Source organism: Spermophilus citellus (assembly GCF_964194105.1).
Source record: "Spermophilus citellus genome assembly, chromosome: 7".
Taxonomy (NCBI): domain Eukaryota; kingdom Metazoa; phylum Chordata; class Mammalia; order Rodentia; family Sciuridae; genus Spermophilus; species Spermophilus citellus.
This window is the reverse complement of record NC_138188.1, coordinates 148970468-148992699: the sequence shown is the minus strand read 5'-3', so window position 1 is coordinate 148992699 and position 22232 is coordinate 148970468. Positions and strand designations below refer to the sequence as shown.

Here is a 22232-nt window from a genome sequence, read left to right as displayed (position 1 = left end):
TCTTTTATTTGGCACTTATTTATTAAGATCTCCCTTCTTGTCTGATATTCAACCAGGGATCAGAGTCGAATGAAGCAGATGGGCCATGACTGAACACACTGATTATTTCAAACCATCATATTTTAGAACTCTGGGAAGTAATTTGCTAATATAACTATAAATCTTCAGTGTGTTTCACAAAAGGTTAGCTCCCTACAAACAGGGAAGGAATCCAAGAGATTCACAGCACAATTTCCCAACCAAAGGTCTTTAAAGAAAGCTTTGGGTAGCATCAAAGGCCCACAGAATTACTACTGATTTGATCATTTTGGATTAAATGGAACTAAATCATTAATTATGCAGTAAATAATGATAAAGCCTCAAATTCAGGAACTTGGAAGGAAACTCTTGCAATGAGAGCCTGATATGAATTATAAGCTATCGAACACTCCATTATCTTGGGAAAGTCATTGCCAAATGGTAGCAGTTAATAGCAGAGATTCAGCTGTTTAATAACTTGGTTTGATTCTGAACTCCATTTCTTGCTAACTGTGCTACCTCAAGCAAGATTTAACTGGTGCAAGCCCCAGTTTCCTCATCTGTGAAGTAAGACAGTAAAAATATTTATCTCCTAAGGCTATGTGAGGATTAAATGCTCAGCAACTGAAACACTAAATAAATCCTGTCTGTGGTTAGTAAGAAAAAAGTGCAATTGATGCTATTTTTTATAAATGAAAACTTGGGAGGACAAAATATCAGACATTATATTTACAGAGGAAAAAAATAATATTTGATCAAAATACACCCCTCCAAAAATTATTATTCTCTTTTGCACTTATGTTGGCTTGTTTCTTATGAGAAATTCTTTGCTACAGTTGGGGAAGACATTGGTGGAAAAGTGTGAAACAGTAAAATAAGGCAATACAGGAAAAGAAAACTGGAAGGACAGCTGTGTGTTACTATAAAAGCAACCTCTAAAATCCATTCACAGATGGACAAAGGCAGGTGCACAGTACTTTCTGCTGCTCCAAGCCCCGACTGCATCCTCTTGGATTAAGAAGGGTTCACTGGTTCTAGAAGAAAACAAAAAATTCCCACCAATTCACAAAGCATCCAAGGAATAGGCTATATTATACCTAGAAGACAAAGGAAGAAGACAAGGGTGAGGAGGCTAGCAGGAATGTGTGTAGAAAAGCAAGGCAGTTGGACATCAGGATGGACTTCTTACCAGTATGATGCTTAATAAGGTCACTGAATTATACAAATATTCTAAGATATTTCTTACATGCCAGAATTAAAGAGGTTCTAGGCAAAATTAAGAACTATACAAGATATTCTTCAGTTCTATATATTTGGTTCAAACATACATAAAAATGTTAATAGAATTAAAACATTCCAATCACTGGGCATGGTGGCCCACACCTGTAATCCTGGCAACTTTGGAGGCTAAGGCAGGAGGATTGAATGTTAGAGGACAGCTAAGCAATTTAGAGAAAGCTGTCTGAAAATTAAAAAAAAAAGTAAAAAGAAAAAGAACTGGGGATGTAGCTCAGCGGTAGAGCATCTCTGGGCTCCATTCAGAGTAGCACAAAATAAATACACACACACACACACACACACACACACACACACACACACACACACATAACAGTAAAGTAAAATGAAATAAAATACGTGTAACTCAGACCTGATCAAGACTCATACTGCCAATTATGTTTCATGACATTTCATTTCTACAAAAAAAACTATATTCTCTTTCTTCATAGTTAAGAGCTACTTCCCCCAGACAACAGAGTTTCCCACAAAAACATGCCTTCAATCCCTAGACACCTCTGATTGAGTCATCATTGTTCCCAAGATCTGGCTGATTGGTCATTTATTCAAGTTTTCATTTTTCTTTCTAATGGCTAACATGTTAAATATGGTTTAAATTTTTTTTGGGGGGGAGAGTACCCAAGAGAATAAAGTCTATATGTATACACTATGTGGTTATGACTTTCAACCTGCCATGCATCCTGTGTTAAAATGATTCCTGTTGAAATACTGTTACTTCAAGCTGAGAAAATTTGGTTGATAGTGATGAACAAAAAAATAAAATGGCAAATTCAACAATGTAGATTATCTGAAAATAGTGAAAAAGGTGTTATCAAAAATGTGTTTGAGATCTTGGCAAAATATCCTAAGACCAAATTTCTATGATTTCATAATATTAAATGCCTGAGTATGGAAGGAGCTGGAAAAAAGAAAAGAAGAAGAAAAAGAAGAAGAGAAGGAGGAGGAGGAGGAGGAGGAGAAATAAAATGCACACAATTTTTAAAGTACTTATTCAGCTATGTAGAAATGTAAATGTGATGAAATTGTTTAAAAATGTCACTTGAAACATGATCCTTTGTCTCACCTGTGACATTATTTAAAATCATGAACTTTCATATATTGGCATCTTTTCATGAGAACAATGAACACAAATAATAGAGAGCATAGAATTCAAAGTAAGCCTCTTTTCATGTGCTTTTTAAAATTTACTATGGCCCAAGGACACTTGCATTTGCTTGATTTAAGTAATTCATCTTCTACTTTTTAGACTTTGCTAAGCAGCGTGAAATCAGCAGCATACTTGTAGCAAATGAAGACAGATGTGAGTGAAGGAAAAGCCCTCTCCTGGTTCTCATAAAAGCTCTCAAGTTGCAGGCTGATGGTGTTTTCTCCTTAAAAGGTAGCAGAATTTACAATTACAAAAGTTTGCATAGTGGGAAGTTGCACAATCCTCCCCACCAGTGCCTCTAAAAAATTCCCGTTTTCTCTCTTCTAATAATCTCTCATTTGCCAGTATATTCAGTTTCCATTGAGACTATTTTTCCTTATATTATCTCAAATCGGGAATTGAACAATGTAGAATAAAAATGCTCTAAAATATGGGGCTATAACGTTTTCTTTCTAACCTTTTTGTCACTTGGATGGAACATGTGAACACTAATGAATCATCGGGAACTTTCCAATATGTCCTGCGGCTGTGGTAAGCAAGACACCAAGTTAATCATGTTACTGCTTTTAATTTGAGATAATTGCATCCTTGTTTTGCAGTAGTTTTCTCAAGTCTCTCTGGCTCTTTGCAAATGTTGTGATCTTTGAAACTCACTCAAGTACAATCCTTTTCCAGGGCTCTGTCCTGAGAAGGTCCCTAATGAGAAAACAGAATTTGAACAGACCATGACCTGGTGTGCACTTACTTGGTCATTTCCATAGGACCATTTTCTATGGATATCAAAATGAGATATTATGAAGTAAACTCCTGAATTAGTATTTTCTCTTTCTCAATGTTCTGAAACATTTCCAAGTGGATTAAAATGAAAGTAACATGTGTGATCATGTGATCCTAGAGTCAGAAATGGGCAGAAAGAAGAGATCACGTGGATTTAGAGTCCTATATTTAAAAAAAAAAAATCAGGGAAACTGAATTCTGAATAAAAACAATGCAGGGTAAAAGCCTGCACTTTTATATTTATAATACCCAAATGCTGTAAAAATCACAGATAGTCTACAAATTGATTCTGTTCATCCTCTTCAACTGGGTTACTCAGAAACTAAGCTCTAGTTTGACACCTGATGATCACTCAAGTCTCCCTGCTTTCTTTATTCTATCTGTTCCGGATATTAGCAGCCCAGCAAAATAAGATGGATTATAAGACATAAAACCAATAGTTGGGGGCTGGGGCTGGGGCTTAGTGGCAGAGTGCTTGTCTAGCACGTACAAGGTGCTGGGTTCGATCCTCAGCACCACATAAAAATAAATAATAAAAAAAGCATTGTGTCCAACTACAAATAAAAAAAATATTAAAAAAAAACAATAGATGATGACATAGTTTCTGATCATGTCATGCACAGGAAATGCAAGTAGTTGGGATTAGGTATATGAAGAATGTTGTAATGAGCAAGAGAGGAAAGCTTGATTCAAAGGAGAGACAAGGGAACTCTTTTAACTGAAGAAATAAAAAATACATACCAAAGCCATAAATAGGCTCAGATCACACCCGTGGGTTATGTGTATGAGGACACGAATTTACGTATCTACATAAGGCACATCATCCACCTGCCACCCACAGGGTGAGCTGTCCCAGAGCCTGGGAATGACTTGTAAAAGCCAGTCAGAGCTCTGCTGCTCTGCAATATGTGAAAAAGAGCTGCCTGGAATGGGTATCTCTTTCAATAGAAAACAACTGAAATTTTCAGAAAAGAGAATCGATGTTGTATCCTATGCCTTTCTTAGAATCAGAGGGAAGGAGGGTGGAGTGAACAGTTAAAGCAGTGGGTCTGGAGAGTTGGGGCTGCAGACATTCCTTGATTTGAGCACAGCACAACCCACCTGGCTGACCTTGATCTACAGGAATCAAATATACTCTCTGAAAAAACAAAGAAATGATTTTTTTTCTCCCTAGCATACAGCTTTTTGAAAGAGGGTGATAGAAGACAAGCCTTCTTTGTTTAATTCATATAATTTATCTCTGTCTCCAATTGATTTTAGTTGCTTAACGTAGGAAAGGCAGGTCTTTGCTTTAAATACAATTCTTATCCCATTGCTCTTGGGATTCTTCTTTTCACACATGAGCTATAGTGCATAACTGGATGTAGATACCTGATGGAATGCAACTATCACCAGGACAATTTTTTAGAATCAGAATAAGAAAGGATCCTCCAGAGCTGATCTTCAAGTTCTGCCATTGTCTAACTCTTAATTTTCCTTTGTCCCATGGCACAAGGCTCAGCAGAGGTAGTTGTGCTTGGTAACAGCATTAAGATCTGAATGGGCAGAAGAGAATTCATCAAGACAGAGATAACGCTGGGTGGGCGACTCAAGAGGTGAGCCCAAATAATTAACAGTATCATTTAGTTTATTCCATGAAATTCCTCCCAATGCCAGATGCAGAAACTAAATAGCAAGATCTTTGGCGCCCCAAAGATCTTTTGGCCCCTTTGTGAAAAAGGTAACATCAGTGGACTACCCTCCCCTGTCCCCAAACATACAGACACAACAGACATGTCCAATTTTCCATGAAATTGGCAAGAAGTCCCAGACTACTGGAGCCTCCGAAATGTCCTTGGTTAAGAACCTTCTCTAGAGCAGGCTTCATAAAGCCTCTTCTAGGATGTTTATAGAAGTTGGTTTGTTTGAGATAGAATGATGTCACAGTTTGTCGCTTTGAAAACTTGCCAGGAATTGAGATTTCCTTTTGTGGAGTGACTTTTTTATGTCAAGCACTTTGTAAATATTTGTTGAGTGATTAACTGAACAAATAAGTGAGTGTGCAATATCTAGATCTTATAAAGGTATGTATCTGCTCCATATCAAAGGGAGTTTAAAATAATTGGCCATACCTTTTGGACCAAGATGGTTGTGCAGCTTAAAGGATCATCAGGTCCATGAGGGCACAGAAATACCTACCACAGAGTCTGGCCCCCTAGAATGTGATGTTAATGGAAAAATGAACAGGTAGAAACAAAGGAGGCCATCAATGTAATAGGAATACATTTACATTTTTCATTTGGATTTATAATCTCTAAAAGCTTCCCTTGTGGTATGTGGAAGAGTACCCTCCCTCTCAGAAGTCCATGTTCTTCACTTGGACGCTATGAACATGTTACTATGCAAGGAAAAAGAGACTTTGCATATGTGATTAAAGTTATAGACCTTGAGATTATCTAGGATAATCCTCCTGGGCCCAGTGTTATTACTCGAGTTCTTAAAAAAAAAAAAAAAAAAACAGAGAACTTCAACAGCTGTGGTCAGATAAAGATGCAACAGCTGATGAAAGGTCGGAGAGGTGCCATATTGAAGCCTTTGAAGATGGAGGAAGCATTGTGAATCAGGAATGTAAGCCATCTTTAGAAGCTGAGCAACAAAAGGAGACCAATTCTCCCCTAGAACATCCAGAAGAGAATACAACCATGCTAACACCTCACTTTTAGCCTAGGGAGACGTTTGTCAGACTTACAACCTACAGAAATGTAACATAACAAATTTGTGTTGTTTTAAAACCACTAAGTTTATAGAAATTTATTATAGTAGTAACAGGAAATCAATACTCACTGTCATAATGGAAGGTGATATTTCTTGAGCAGCGGCACTGTCTTAAATCCTTTGCATGAATTATCTTGATCCTCACAAATCCTTTCAGGGAGACATTAATCTTAACAACACTTAGCAGAACAGAAAATGGAAGCATCCTGCCCAAGGTGGGGCAAACACATCTCACTCTTGGGATCAGACATTTTAGCCATAGTGCAGGCAGGGTGACAGTGTTGAGGACAGGAAGCTAATGGACACAGGACCAGTGAATTGATTGGAGTTGCTAACCTTTCTGGAAGGTGTGTGGAGAGAGGCTATGGGTATGTTTGTGTGTCTGGGTGAATCCGTGTGCTTGCCTGGGCGGTGTAGTGTCTTCAGGTGGGTCTGGGTAATCCTAGGTCAGGTGTTAAACACAAAAAAGTGACAAGTGATGAAACTTAAGGGATTGGATTCCCAGGCTACAGTTTCTTAAAATCATTATTAAATCCCTGCACTATCCCTTGTAGGCAGTGGAGATAATACATCTTGGTAGCAATTGTCCTATAAGAATAAAAGGATAAACAAGAAAATAGGAAGCCATCAGTTTTTTCAGGGTTTAAAACTATCTGTGCATTTTTAATATAATATCTAAGTGGAACTTCAGACATCAGGTTGCAGTTGACGGGGTAGACTACAGAAGTCATTCTATGTAGATTCATATTCCAACTCTGGACAAAATCAGAATGACACACATCCTGGTTTTTGCTGTGCTTCTTTCCTGCAAAAGAACCTTTTCTTCCAATTGTTGGAGTTTCTTCTTTCACTGTTGGGTCATTCCAAGTTTCTGTTCCTGCCCAAAAGAAGGAAAGGTCTGTAACTATTGGTCCAAAACTAGTGTATTAATGAGAACACATTGGGGCACATTTGTGACTTATTTCTTCTTAAATCCAGTACTTGTTTGAGATAGGATTTACATCAAAGAAGGAATATTGTTTGATTAGTTTGGAAGAAGAAAAGCTGTCATTTAAGGATGCTACCCCATGAAAGCTTTGAATCAGTATCATTAGAAAAGTGTTCTTGCCTTCGTGACGTGATTTCATATTTGTACAAACTCAAGGACATATTTCTGATAGAATTTTATGGAGATTCTCTGAAACAAGTGAAAATATATGCTGTATTTATTTATACAGGAAACTGGTAAAATGTTCGTCTATCTTTGACATATGGAGAGAGGAGGAGGGGGAAAGTGAGAGAGAGAGAGAGAGAGGTGAGTGGAATATATTGTTGTAGCTTATTATATTGAGAACAGAGTGTCCTTTATCATGGATTTATTTATATGATTTATTTAAGTGAATAGAAGAGACAGATTCTTTGCCCAGAAGTCTTTGCTTTGAAATACCATGTGTTTCAAAGATCTAGAAATTGATTTCTCCCTGAAATTTAAATACCAAATTCTGGATATTGCCATCATCTCTTATTAGTTTCTGCTTGTTGTCTACGTATTTAGCTTTTTTTTTTTTTTTTTAAGTTTCCCAGAGAAAATAAAACGGATGATCTTAGGCCTGGTAACCAGAGTCAAATTAGAGCTCAATACAATCATTTTTCCATGTTCTCACAAACAACTGGAGTCATCATAGGCTTCTCTCCTACGTAAATAAGGTCTGCAGGACAGAGTTTGTAGCATCACAAAGAATGAATCACTGTTATTTATGTTCTCTTTCTAGATATCTCTAGAGAAAGAACTCTTTTGGCAGCCTTCCCACTACTTTTTTATGAATCCTCTCCTCCGCCTCCTTCCAACCCTCACAGCATGGTGCTCACAATTCACAGCCCTGCTCTGTGGGCCACACCCGGCCTTGCTCCCTGGGAAGGGTATGGCAGCTGCTTGGTCTTTACACAGTCCCCATTGTCTTCATAGCCCGGATTTGATAGGAGATGACTTTCAGCCTGTGATTGCTTCCTAGTCACTTGTTATCTGCTTTTTTTTCTTTATTTTTATGTCAGCTTGAAAAAGCATGAATGCATAATTCCCCCTGCTATTTATTTATTTATTTATTTTAGAAGTATTTCATCTTCTAAGTCCCAATAGAGGCCTATTTGTTGGTTGAGAAGTTAGAGAGAGGTTGGAAGAGATCCTGCTCCCCCAACCGTGGATCTTCTGAGTTGGTTTGAGAAATGTATCCTCTCCCCAAAGGAAGTTCTTTGCAGGACAAAGGCACCATCCTGAACTGAACATGGGGATGGTTCCTCAGGGAGTACCAGTGAATAAGGAAATCCTTAGGTAGCTTTACCTGATAAGATGAATATATTCCTCCAGGTAGCATCAAAGAGATGCACAAACTGTCTTCATCCCTTGGATCCCAATTAGTTCTCCTGACCCTTGCATAAACAGTGCTAGAGATAAAAACCAATAGACAAGACAGCGGAACTTCCCAGCTCTTGCTTTAGTTGCCCATCAGCAGAACTTGACCCAGGGTCTCTGCTTTCTCCTTGAAAGTGTGTCTTGACTTGACTTCAGGAAACCATATTCCAGGTCTCCTTTCTCCTGCAAACACCACTTTTACTTAAAAGAAGAAAAGAAGAAGGAGAAGAAACAGTGCATCCTCTTTGTAGTTTCCTCCATCTCAGGAAATTCCTTTTCCCAAATCCTTGGTTCAAAATCCATGGAGTCACCCTTCACTCCTCTGTTTTCCTCACTCTCCACAACTGCTCATCAGTAACTCTTACAGTCTTTGCTTCAAAGAACTTTCAGTGGGGGCTGGGATTGTGGCTCAGCAGCAGCGCACTTGCCTGGCATGTGTGAGGCACTGGGTTCGATTCTCAGCACCACATATAAATAAATAAATAAAGGTCTATCAACAACTAAAAAAAGGTTTTTCAAAAAAAAAAACTTTCAGTTCCACCCACTGTTACAATTTCTACTGACACTCTGCTAGTCCAAGCCACCACTATCTGCTACCTGGATTATTGCAAGAGAATCTAATAGGTCTCCCTTTCTCCACTTCTGCACCCCCCCACACACACACACACACTCATGCATTTGCTAGTTCTTGTCCTATCTCAGGTCCCACCAGGCATGATTTTCAATTTTGCAATCAGAATTATCCTGTTAGAATGTAAGTCAAATCCTTTCACTTCTTTGCTCAAAAATCCTCCTCTCCGATTCATTCAAAGTAAAAGGCGAGGCTTGACTTGACCACTCCACTCATTATTTCTCTGATTTCATCTCTATATTCTCCTTTTTTCCTACCCCACTATAATTGCTATAGTTGCATTCTTCAAACATGTCAAGCATGCTCTCTCCTCAGGGTCTTTGCTTAGTCTAGAACCTCCCTTCTTGAGATAATCTACATGGGAAACTCTTTCATGTCCTACAGTTCTTTGCTCATCTGTCGTTGATCGCCATCTTGGTTATCTTAACTAACATTATAAACTCCCTGGTCCACGTCTCCCTTCTTGGTTTATTATACTGGTCCACATCTCCCTTCTTGGTTTATTATACTCTTCAGCCTTTATTTCCATCTAATATATTATATGGTTGAGTTACCTTGAAATGTAACTCATTAAGGGAACATCTTTGACTCCTTCCTTCACCACTGTCCTCTAGATCCCACCCAGGCCCCAGTGTCTAAGTACATTTTCTGATTCTCAGAATGCACTGAAAAATACTTATTGGATGTTGAAAAAATTAATAAATTGGGAAAACAGATTAGCAAATATACACTATTCCTGGTTAAAACACTGAATTTATTCTCTCCTATGTTTGCTTCTCTACCTAATGAACAAGCTAGAAAAGGCATTCTTATTACAAGGATGTTCTCTTTAAAGGCTGGATGGTGTCAAGACCTGCCTATCCAGTTCTACTTCAGGTCTTACCAGGTCCTAACGAATTCTTTTAAGAGTCCTATTTTACCCAAAGCAAAAACCACTCCACTTTTACCCCAGCAACGGAAGAGAGCTGAAGGCAGGGGGGTCACATCTTTAACTTGTCCATTTTGCCAACATAATACCTGAGTCCCTGAATTATCATCCAACTGAGTGCACTAATCCATCTTTCTCTATTATTTGATTTACATGAAAAATCATTTTCTTGATTGGGTGTTAGAAGGTGTGAGACCACATGACAACAGGAAAGCCAGGCAGCAGAGTTCTTGGGTGGAGCGAGCAGTGTATGCCAAAAGGGGTAGAAAAAAGATTGAAAAAGAAATGGGCATAAGAGGGTAATGGTTTGGACGTTTCATTGCTATAATTTCTTTGTTTAGTAATTCAAGAAATCAATTTTGAAGTTAGTGGATAATTTGAGAGTTGCTGTTATAGCTGTCCTTGTTTTTCAGTTTTAAAAACTGATACTGGGGGGAAAAAACCAAAATAGGTATTGGACAAAAGCATTTGTGACATCAAGTCATTCATTTCATTCCCAGGTAAAAGGACTAAGAGAAAGAAATGCAGCTCTGATGTCCTTAATCTCACCAGCCTGTGTCTGAAAAATAAAATTACATTTGAATTTATGCAGCATCTGGGACAATAACTGAGAGAACTACGCCTGAACAAGAGTTTATAAAAGGGCTTGATTAAAAGTGCACTGCATTCTAGATGGTTTGCTATGACTGAGAAGATAACAGACTAGACCCAGGCACTGTGCCTGAAGTGGGTCTGTGATAAGATTGTTGATAATGAGACACTAGAGCAGATGAAAGAAGATGAAAGGTGACTGAGACTGGGGGTTTGAAGTTGAGAGCTAAAGAAAGTGAGTGATAATTGGATCACATGGAAGCTGCTTGGGCAAGAGGACCCAGCCAACAAGAGAGAGCTACAAATAGGTCAAGAGATTTGCAGTGGAAAGGAAACAGGAAGGAATCTCTTCATTTTTTAATAAAACAAAGTTATAATCAGTCAAGTTGGTGTTGCTATGACAGAATTCCTGATATTGGGTACTTTCCTGATAAAGGAAAGAGGTTCATTTAGCTCACAGTTCTAGAGGTCTACATCATGGTGCCATGACTGGCCTCTTGCGAGATCCTCCTCTCATGGTGGGTGGAATCACATGGAGAGAATATATATAAGAAAGACAGAGAGAGGTAGAGGGAGAGAGAGAGATTGCACAGAGAAGGAAGAATCAAGTGCTCAGGAGAGGCTAAGATTTTTGTTCTATAACAGTGACTTGCACAGGAACCACCCTGCTCCTGCGAGATAAACACTAATCCTTTCTGATGGGGGCCCATCACCCAAATGGCCTCTTAAAGTTCCCACCAACTCTCAGCACTGTTACATTTGTGACCAAACCATAATAAGTTATTTTGGCAGGAACAAACATATTCAAATCAGAGCAGTCCACAATTGCTAACACAATTGAATCAAATAAGTTAATAAGTGAACTCATTGACTCATTTGTATATATTAGAGAGTTTAAATTCTCCAAAATAAATAATTTCAAAAAAAGGAAAGATTGAGGTTTGTGAAAGAAATTTCCCCAAGTATCTGCTAGTTTTCTTCAAGGCACAATGCTTACATTTTTTATCCCTCTAACAGATGGAGGGGCGGTTAGAAAGCAGAGGTTCCTATCACAGGCTTTTCATTCATAATGATTTAGGATCTTGAGCAGACAATCCGTTTAGTTTACTGTTTTCTTATAAAAAAATATAAATAAAATAATATATAAATTAACTTCTCAAACAAATAAAACAGTTATAACTTTCAACAGAATAAAAAGACTGGAACCAATTGCACATTCTTTATAACCTAAATAAAAGTCTAAGGGGAGGTCTTGTGGATGTGCAGGAGAGAAAAGTAGTGGGATAGAGATAAAGGGGAGACACAGAAGCTTCTAGCAATGGAGAAGTCCGGGATTGGAGATGCATTTCCTGGAGCATGAAAACTAAACGGCTAAGAGTAAGTGAGATTGTCATGATGATGGAAAAGAAACCCAAGATTTTCCAAGACATATCCTTGCATTACACCTTCCTTGAAGAGAGGGAGAGGGAAGCAATGGCAGGAAAGGAGATGAATGTTCAGCTTCTGAAAAGGAATTCATGCTTGTAATCTCAGTGGCTCAGGAGGCTGAGGCAGGAAGGACTTCCAGTTCAAAACCAGCCATAAACAACTTAGGGAGACCCTGTCTCAAAATTTAATTTTTTTTTTAAGTTGAAGGATATGGTTCAGTGGTTGAGCAAATCTGAGTTCAATCTCCGGCACAAAACAAACAAAACAAAACAAAACAAACAAACAAACAAACAAAACAAAAAGGGTTTCTACTAGGAAGAATCAGTCTAAATCACTGAATGATAGAGAGGGCTCAAAGATAGTCCATACCTTGAGGGAAGGAACACTACAGGAGAAAACTTGTGTTTTCTTAGCAGTCCTATTTTGATTCCCTAATACATTTTTATATGACTGTTTCAATTTTTTAATGCTTTTCCTGTGGTTTGATTGGTCTCTCTTTTATTTGCACCTCCCCACCTCTGCCCCCCATTTTGGCAAGTCTATATAGAGAGAATTTTCCCAGCTATATGTTATAATCAGTTCGACTCAGAATTAGTGGTTGTAAAACAAGTATCAATATGGAAGGCCCTGGAATGAACCAAATAGTTAATTTTAATCAGGTCAGTAAGTATTTTCAGGTCAGTTTTTGAGCATAATTTTTTTTTAATTTTCTCATCTATCATCAAATTTATACATTCTCAACCAGTGTCTCCCTCACCTTGAGAACTACATAGAATTAAGTTTCCAAATACAGGTATTCCAATACAGATTCAAGAGAAACAGACTTCCAGAAAGAATAGGTTGGTAAGAAAAAAGAAGAAAACTAAAGAATGAATCAATGAAAACTGTAGGTAACAAGGACAACATTCTCTTGATCTAGTCCATGCCAAGACATATGACAGCCTGAGGCAAAAGGAAATACCAGTTATACATTTTGGCATTTTGTTCACTGTGGAATTTTTTGTGTTAATTTTAATTTTTTTAAATATTGTGTTAGAATAGTATCTTGATTAATGAAGTTTGTGTGCCCTATTTTGATCTCAAGGTGAGAGAGACATTTGTTGGAAATAAGTGACTCTGATCGTAGAGGAGAAAACAAACTTCCATTCAAAAACTGGCCTGGAAATGCAGAACAGACTAAATGAAGCTATTTGATGCTTTTGATGGCCTTTGCTGTCCATGCCTTTGTTCTGTAATCCTGTTCATCCAGTCCGTTCATGACTGGACCAAGACTGGCAACCAATGCAAGCATTTAACAGATACCTGTAGCCCCTGAGGCAAAAATCCAGGACAAAATCCTCTAAGAAGGGATGAATGACATCAGAGAGATTCTCACTCTCTAATATCTGAACTAAGAATGCACAGGGAATCCTGTGGTTAGCAATGGGATCAAAGGGTGAATGGGTGCTTGAAGATGAGTCATTCTTGCAAGAGAAAACTATGAGTAAGCCATAGGAAGAGCAAGCAGAAGCTTTGGGAAGAAAAAAATGCTCACAGTATAGTGAAAGAGCCCCGGAGAATAAAAAGATGAAAAAAGTAATAATAATAAAATTGAATGGGGAGCACAGACAAAGTGGGCATATGAAGCTGTTGTTGGAATTCCAAGGGAAGTACACACCCTCCTACTTCTGGGATCAGGGTTTGGTTGTCCGACTCCTTCCAGCTTCTGGAAGGAGTCAGGTGAGGCTCCTACTGGCTGCCTTACCTGTTCTTAAGCTCTCCTTTGAGAGTCTCTGTTTTCAGTACTCACAATCCTATTAAAACTCCAACAGCAAAACAAGGGGGGAAAGAAAGACAAAGGTACAATGATGGAGAGAGCCATGCCGAGAAGATTTGGAAGAGGACAAGATCAAAAGCGTATTATGTGACGAGTCTCATATCGGAAGAAAGACACCTTTATATATGTAATAGAAAGGAAAATAAATCAAGCATAAAGCCAAGGGGAGTTTGGAAGCAGGAGAGAAAGTTATGAAATGAACAAAACCATTAATTTGCTGCCCTATCTTATTTTTATTGGTTGTTTTTCATCATAAGAAATCATATCCGTCATGTGTTTTAATATCACATATTAAAAAATCTCTTTTAATATATCTATTTGTTTTGTATACCAGGCTTTAAGCAGTATGTTCTTGCAGACAACTCTCTTTCTTTTCTCCATCCCCCCTTTCCTGTAGTCCAAAGTGAGGTCCTGTATTTGAACAAATCCCGAGCCAAGTCCTGCTGTCAGGGACTTCCATGCCAAAACCTGTCCTGGACACTCACACTCAGTTCCAGTTGCATGGATGCTGATGTCTATGGCAGTTGTGCGTAAGAAAAAGAGGGCAGGAACTGACCCTGAAGTTGCGTGTGACAGTAACTGACGGCCAGCATTTGGCCCAGACTGAGTACATCTACTTTTAGCAGAGTACTTTGTTGATAATATCTTTCGCCAACTTGACTGCTAACGTTAAGGCAACACAAGCTAGGAACAATTATGTAAATCATGGGCCGAATACAAACACAGTATAAATAAACGTAACTGCGTAGACCACAGACGTTAGCATTCAGCCTAAAAGGACATGTGAAAATAAAGATAATGAGATAAAAAAAAAAAAAAGAACACATGTTGGGATAGAAAAGGATTTTTAAGGAAAACAGAAAGAAATCACACTAGACGCTTTTGAGATGAAGGTTCAAAGTTGTAGATCAGTTCAGACAGTGTATAAGGTCAAGGTTGCTAACAACATAAATAATACATTGGAGTTAAGTAACTTTGAAGGGTAGGAAGAACATTTATTTTTCTGCTGATGTTACTTCATCCACAGAAATGATCTAAGGGGCCCACCTTTTAAAAATAAAAGGCACAGAAATTACATTTCTAGGTTATTTAATCTGTCAAGGGATACTTTTGTGTAAAATTACCTGTCACATAGAATAATTCATAAGAAAGTAGCCACAAAATCAAAACAAATTAAGATGTGATAGTCTGTCAAGCAGGGAGACTGAAATCTAAATTAATTACTGTTATGAGAGCCATACTTATCTCTAAGGAGAACATCTCATTAACTTTATGCTTTGTTCAGTAATAACAAGTACATCCTAGGTAATATATTGTTCCATTTGCTGTAGTAAAGCCAATAGAATACTCTATTATATTCTTTAAGATTAGCTTTGGTATTTTTAGACTAAACTAAACAAGCACTCAAATCTTATAAATAAATCATTTTTGCAAAACAATGGATCAGTGTTCCATGTCTCAAGTTATATCAATAAAGATAAAAATGATATGGTAGATATTTTATACTGAATAAAGCCTGTTACTAGATGATTTAAAAATAGAAATTATTTTGAAATATTTTGATTTTGTTAATGTTATGTTGTAGACTTTTACATTATAAAATACTGGACATAGATGTATGACATATCCCAAATTTTAATTAAGAAATTTGACCTTAAAATTCAAAGTGTATTTTGTTTACAGTAATGTTGTCCTCATATTAATATTTAGTTTCATTTTTTCTTTCCAAGATATGAAATATAATAACATGAATCTAAACAAATCACATGTCTTTAGTGTTCTTTGTTTTTATTTATTTGGGTTTACACAAACATTCTGTAAAGAAAACTATAAAGAATAACTATGATTAAGTACTTGATAAATTATCTTGGCTAAAAATCACTAGGCTTTTTCTGGGTTCAACTGGATGGTAAATTTTGGACCACAGAAATGTAGTCCTCAATTCAAAGAAAAACCTTACCAATTAGGACTGTTTCAAATAATGATATTCTAGAAATATTCTGGAACAGGTAACGTGGTCATTGATCAAAATGTAGAAGAGAAAATTTCTACACTAGGAATCTTTGATTTTTATAATACTCCATTCTTTATGTTCAAATATCCCATTACATGGCAAATTTTGGAGCTTTAGCAACTGACAGGTCCATGGTTTCAGAGAAGCAAAATCACTACTTGATCCTTGAATATAATAACTAGCTGATTCTGAATCTGATAGCTATAAAATCAGCATGAAATGACTTATGCATATCAGGGGAAATTATGTAAAATTATACTTAAAATAAACAAATTTCTGCAGCAAGTTAATAATTAAAACATTTAGATTTTAAGTAACTGTTACAAAATAACTTTTTAACAGTGAGTGGTTCAGTGGTAGAACATGTTCTTAGCATGCACAAGGCTCTGGGTTTGATTCCCAGAAGCTCCAGAAGAATTAACTAATTAATCAATTTTAGAATTTTAAAAAATTACATAATATTTGGGCAAATAAGAAGAAATTGAGGTGTGAATGTGTGAAGTCTAACTTTTTTAGAGGTTCAATTCTGAAAAGGAACAGAGAAACTGAACTCCAAACACTTAAGCTCCCTACATATTTGTATTGAAATTCTAAATGTATGTATTTATGTTTTGCATATAAAACCTACTTCTTAGCTACGTATTCATAAGAAAAATTTCAGAGTCATACAAAGTGAACAGTTGCTGAGTTGTCTGAGCAGCCTGAAGTGCTGTAATTGCACACATAACCATTTAAGAGGACGAATTCTTCTTTTCATATATGTATTTTCTTAATATATAAGTTCAATGTTATCATTCTAACATCTCATAAGCCTTGTGTATGAACTATGCTACTAAATCTGCAATGTGCCAATGTAAGCTACTCATTTTGAGAATTTAAAAAAATGGAAATCTCAAAGGCTAAAAGAATTTTACAAACATAGTTTTTAAACACATGGCCTTTGGGGATTACAAATCAAATAGTAAATGAAGAAAAAAGTGTTTCTGTGTAGACAAGGTCATAATTTCTAGCAAATGGGCTGGGAATGTAGTTCAGTGGTAGAGTACTTGCCTTTCATGCAAAGGTTCTGAGTTAGATCCCAAGTAGTGGAAAAAATATATCTATATATAACACATCCAGGAAAGAAATCTAAATAAACAAATTGAGGATTTGGAGCAGTGTGCTAGCAAAGAACACAACCCATAGTTCTCCATGTGGATTTCCAATGACTTGTCCAACTACAGGTTGTCATTTGACAGAATAGTATTTTAAAAGACACCCTACATGTATTCAAAATGTCCAGGATTGATGAGGGGAACCAAGCATGTCACATACCTGAGACCTGTGTGCTCTGCATGGGACTTTCCTAATGTAAGGTTATGCTTAGGAAATTGAGTTTACATTTTCTTTCTTATTGTTGAATTTGTTATGTGAAGGTTACCAGATAAATTGTTTCTTCAAGCTCCTTCCCTCAAACATTATTAATTCTAAGTCCTGAGTTCTGAAGGTGAGATATGGGCAGAAGTTGAGAGACTCCCACAGGAATGGAATGGAAATGGTAATGGAAAGTTTAAGGTTGAAAACAGGCATCATAAGTGCAAAGGAAAATACCAGAAGGGAAGGATACTGGCTAGGGACTCTTCTGATTTGTATCCCTCACAGTTCCAGTGTGGAAAAGCACATTTGGTAATACTTTTTTGGCAGTAGGTCCAAGGAGAGGAGGACTTTGGAAAGAGACAGAATTGGCAGGACATGAGCCATTCCAAGGAAAGGAAAAGGGAGAATGGAAGAGAATGATAAGAAACAAGGATAGTGAGAAGATGGATGTGGTGTGGAGAGCTCTAACCTTAACCTGGAATTCCCTTCAGGCTGCTCACTGACGAATAAAGAAGAATGGGCAAGATTTGGAAAATGTTGTAGACTCAGTATTTCATTGCTCAGGGAATTACTCATTCTGGCCTAATGAAGTTCATATTGAATGGATTGTCACTTCAGTGACACCAGTTTTGGCTGGGTGGAAACATGCAGTTCTCCCTAATTTCTTCCTGTTTTCTTATCTAGAGGATCTTTCTACAGTCTAGAATCATTGGTGGCTCTATGGTGACATGTGATGGAGAGTGTACTGGACCTCTTCTAGTACAAGTTGATTCTGAGGATGTATGTTTAGTCCCATCAGTTCTGGTTTTATTTGAGAAGTAGAATAGTTAGTTCAGTGCATGCAAGGAAAAGATTTGGAGAACACTGTATAAGAGGAATTGAACAAAAGTACTCCAAGGATCTATTAAGTCAATACATGCAACATGTTTAATACAGGTTTTGGATTATAATGTGTTTCAAATACGTGCTAGTTAACTGTTTTATTATGTAAAGGTTTTACTGTCTTTCTGGACTATCGCACTCCTTGTTCCATAAGCCCTGCACTGTCCTATCATGTGTCCTGCCCACTAGAGGGTCTTCCTTTAAATAACATTCTAAGTCCTAGATGTTGTGCAGGGTGAGAAATCAACCCCTAAATCAAAGTGTCTCCTGAGGATTACCACTTCTGTTTCTTCCAGGGACCTGACTAGGAGGAAGACAAAACACAGTTCAGGTAGGTGCTTCTTACACTGCTCTGATCTCTAGGACAATTTAACTTCTCAAAATATTTTGTAAAACCAGTATTTGATTGGTAAGGGATCATATTATGTCCAACTAACCCATAATTATTCTGGCTAAATCAAAATGTATTTTCCTTTTTACTCAGATTTTCCACTACCCAACTACTAGGATAGATAAAATGTGACAGAAATAGTTAAGTAAACAAACATTAAAAAAACAAGAAACCATAATAGCATATCTCTATTATGCTTTAGACAAAATTCCATTGAATAAAGTTAAATTCATCTCCAAGTGATGGTGTGTATTCTTTATATTTATTAGAATCCTTTTAAGAATGTCTCCATAATTTTGTTTGGAATCTTTTCTTAGGCATTTTTTTCTACAACAGGACCAGTCTTCTTACAGACTGCCTTGAAAAGGAGTTTTCTGAGCAGCATTTTCTATAAATTCTCTTCAAAATTTTCCTACCAAAAAATTCCCTGAGACAATGTTCCTGTGAATAAAATCATACTCTGCCTGCCAAGAATTATCATTTTGGAAAAAAAAAATAACATCTTAGCAACAATCTTTTAAGTCTTAGAATCTGAGGGAACGTTCCAGAATACAATCAGTATAACATATTTAAATGGCTTCTTCTAGTTATGGCACATGATTAAAGCACTACATATATAAATAATGTTGCTGTGGGTTTTTTTAATATTGTTTTGTTTTCATTAAAGTCTCTTTTATTTTCCTGTCAAAAATATTAAGCAAAAAAATACTGTTTTTTTTCCACTCTAGGATGGTGCAGTTTTATTTCTTGGCATTATTTCAAGTGATTGAGCATTGATGTTTCTGTTGTTACAATCCAGAAACCCTCCTTATCCCATCCAGTCCCTGTCTTAGGAGGCTGACTCTTGGAAACAGACTGGCCATTGCTTGCTTGGAGCAGATGCAACCCTTTATTTTAAATGTGAGATGGCTGGAGAAATGAGCCCCAATCACAACTGCTCTTTTTGCATGTGTGAAATAAAAAGAGGTGGACCCCTTTCATTTTGTAATTATGGAGGAAAGTACGGAAAATCTCTGTGACACACAATAAATCATAGAATCTTTGCCAGATATCTCATACTTCTATTACTTTCCTTAGCATTCACTTTCTAATAGCTTTCAATAAGTCTATTATAAGACACTGTAGCAATATTCAAATTGGACATCTTTGGGTGTTTGTAAAAAAAAAACGCAAGGGTATAGTTTTCTAGATTCTTGAATAATATTGTTTTGAGAATAGCTTTGGTGGTAACATTTTTAAATGTCCAAATCCAATTTAAAACCAAATATAAGCATGTATGTGCATGTGCACGCGTACAAACACACACACACACAAGTTGGTATATATCTAAGTATACTGAATATTTTAAATCAGTATAAGATGGTCTCAAGTCAGACGACTGAATTCCAATGCATATAAACTCTCCTAGCCAAATTCAATATGTTTTTGATTACACTCCTAAATCTCTGTAAGTCTTTGATTTTCCTTAGCAAAATTGTGTCCCTGAACAATGTTGTTTGATATATGGCTAATATACATCATCAAATATACAAAGTCCTTTCCCATGATAAGTACTCAACTATAAACTAGATGTTTATTGATTTAAACATAATTTACTTCAAACACAATCAGAAAAAGAAATAGTCTTTTGAGTGATTTTAGAAAAAAAATCATTGTGTTAAAAGGATAATTTGGATGAGAATGTTTTTATTTTGTCCTTTAAGCTTATTGAAGTCTTCATTGAGATTTTGATTAAAAATAAATACCTTCTCAATAGTGTGTTTTTACTTTGGGTATTAAATTCTGAATTTATCATAACTGATCAGTGAGCACAAAAAACTTCTTCTCCAAAATTCACCCCAAAATTTTATCCTCTAAAAATACTGCAAATAGCTGGGTGCAGTGGCACATACCTGTAATTTCAGCAGCTGGGAGTTGGAGGCAGGAGGATGGTGAGTTCAAAGCCCAGTCTCAGCAACTGAACAAGACTCTGTCTCTAAATAAAATATAACAAAAAAGGGCCAGGGATGTGGCTCAGTGGTTAAGCGCCTCAATATCCTTACCAAAAAAAAAAAAAAAAAATTAAAAATACTGCAAGCAGTCCTTCATTGAAAGGAATGGTGTTCTATTCAAAAGTCATTATAGTAGAGAGAAAATTGTTCAATTAGCTTTAAAAGTCAGGCCACATGAATGTGGGAAGAAGGGAATCAGAGAAAGCAGTTCATTAACTCATGAGAAAGAGCAGTTAGTGTGGTCATGTCTGGGCTGAGACAAAGTTGGTCAGCTTGTCCTGCCAAGGAAATGTCGTGGGGAGGAATTATATTGTCCGGGAAAGAGTCCTAAGAGGAATGTTCCTTTAAAGTCCATGCTAAAAATCTGCTATTTTGGGTATTAAGACTATACTCCACTAAAAAGAAACTGTACAGCTGAACCATCTTACCAAGAAAAGTCATAAAGTTCTCCCGATAGTGACACACTCTGATTTGATCATTGCTAGCCTGAAAACGTCAAGAAGAATGAGCGTTAGACATCAATTATTTCTGATTTCCAAGTATAACCCCCAATTTGGGATCTGTATTCAACTGTCCTGGAATTTTCCCTGAAGCATTCTCCACCAGCTGCCCAAGAAGCTCTGGACAAGCTCTTGGAAAGTTATGGACTTGGACTCCCAGCAGTGGGATTGGTCCTAGATTTGGCTGCTATTTAAAAGACTGAATCCAGTTGGGTTTCAAACCTCTTGGGTGTGACAGAGACTGCAGTTCATCAGTGGGACGTAGACACGTTGAGTTGCTGAAGCTGGAGTTGATAGAGATCTGTTCAGTCTTGTGAGAGACATCATAATGAACCGATATTGAGGAGTAACTTTTGAAAGATGTCCAGAATCTTATCCATACATGATTGGAAAGGAGTAATGAGCAAAGCTAATTATGAAATGGGGCTGCCTAGATGGGATAAGACAAGTCACAAGCTTCTTTAGATTTACTAAAGCAAAGAACAAAAGTTTGGAAAGTGTTGTAGACAGACTGCCTTCATGGACCCAACTGATGACTACTTAAGGCATTTGCAAAGTGATTCAGCAATCTCTCCAAAAAAGAGATGGAATCCATTTCCTCTCTTCTTGAATCTTAAGACTCACTTTGGCCAGTTGGCTATGTCAGAAGTGAAGAAGTGCCAATTCCTAGTGTAGGCCTCAAGAGGCCATGTGTGGTTCTCCTCACCTTCTGAGAACTTTGCTTTAGCCAGAGAACAAGCTCAGGATAATACCCAGACAACAGTGAATGAAACAGCCGGAGACTACTGTCTTTGGTAAGACCTTTGGGTTCTTTAGATGGCATCTCACCACCTTAATTAATAAAAATAGTTCACTGTGCCTAAACTATTTGTGCAAACTCTATAGCTTCTATTGAATATCTACTTTCATTCTGGAAGATTCTGGAATTGTGGTACAAGCCAAGTAAATGGGAATAGAAATAGCCCCCAAAAGGAATCATGGCTACTGGGTCTCTACTGAACTTCCCTAATAGAATGTTGCAAATGTGTTTCTATAATTAATTGCTGGAGGGACTAAGCACATCCTAGTCCTTGGAAGCTTGTGACTGGTTCCTCAGGATTTTGTACCATGTGCCTTCTGCTTTTATAAATTTTGCTTTGTTTCCTCTCCTGCTAATAAAACTATACCAATGAGTATGGCTATTTGTTGGGTTCTGTGACTCCTTCTACTCTCATTAAATCTAGGGAGGAGTCTCCTGACAGTCTATTGAGGATTAAAAGACCACATGGAAGAGGAAGTTTTCCCGTTTGAGGCCATCCTAGATCAGCTAACAGCCAGTTGACT

General features: G+C 37.1%; 1 long non-coding RNA gene across 1 annotated transcript in view; it reads left to right on the top strand.

The window, feature by feature from the left end:
* The first annotated feature begins 2775 nt into the window (after positions 1-2775).
* Positions 2776-22232, top strand: part of LOC308653941 — a 49422-nt gene continuing 29965 nt past the window's right edge. Inside the window, exons 1-2 of the long non-coding RNA XR_014023141.1 lie at positions 2776-2992; positions 18324-18358. This is a non-coding gene — a long non-coding RNA (uncharacterized lncRNA). The remainder of the gene's footprint in view (positions 2993-18323; positions 18359-22232) is intronic.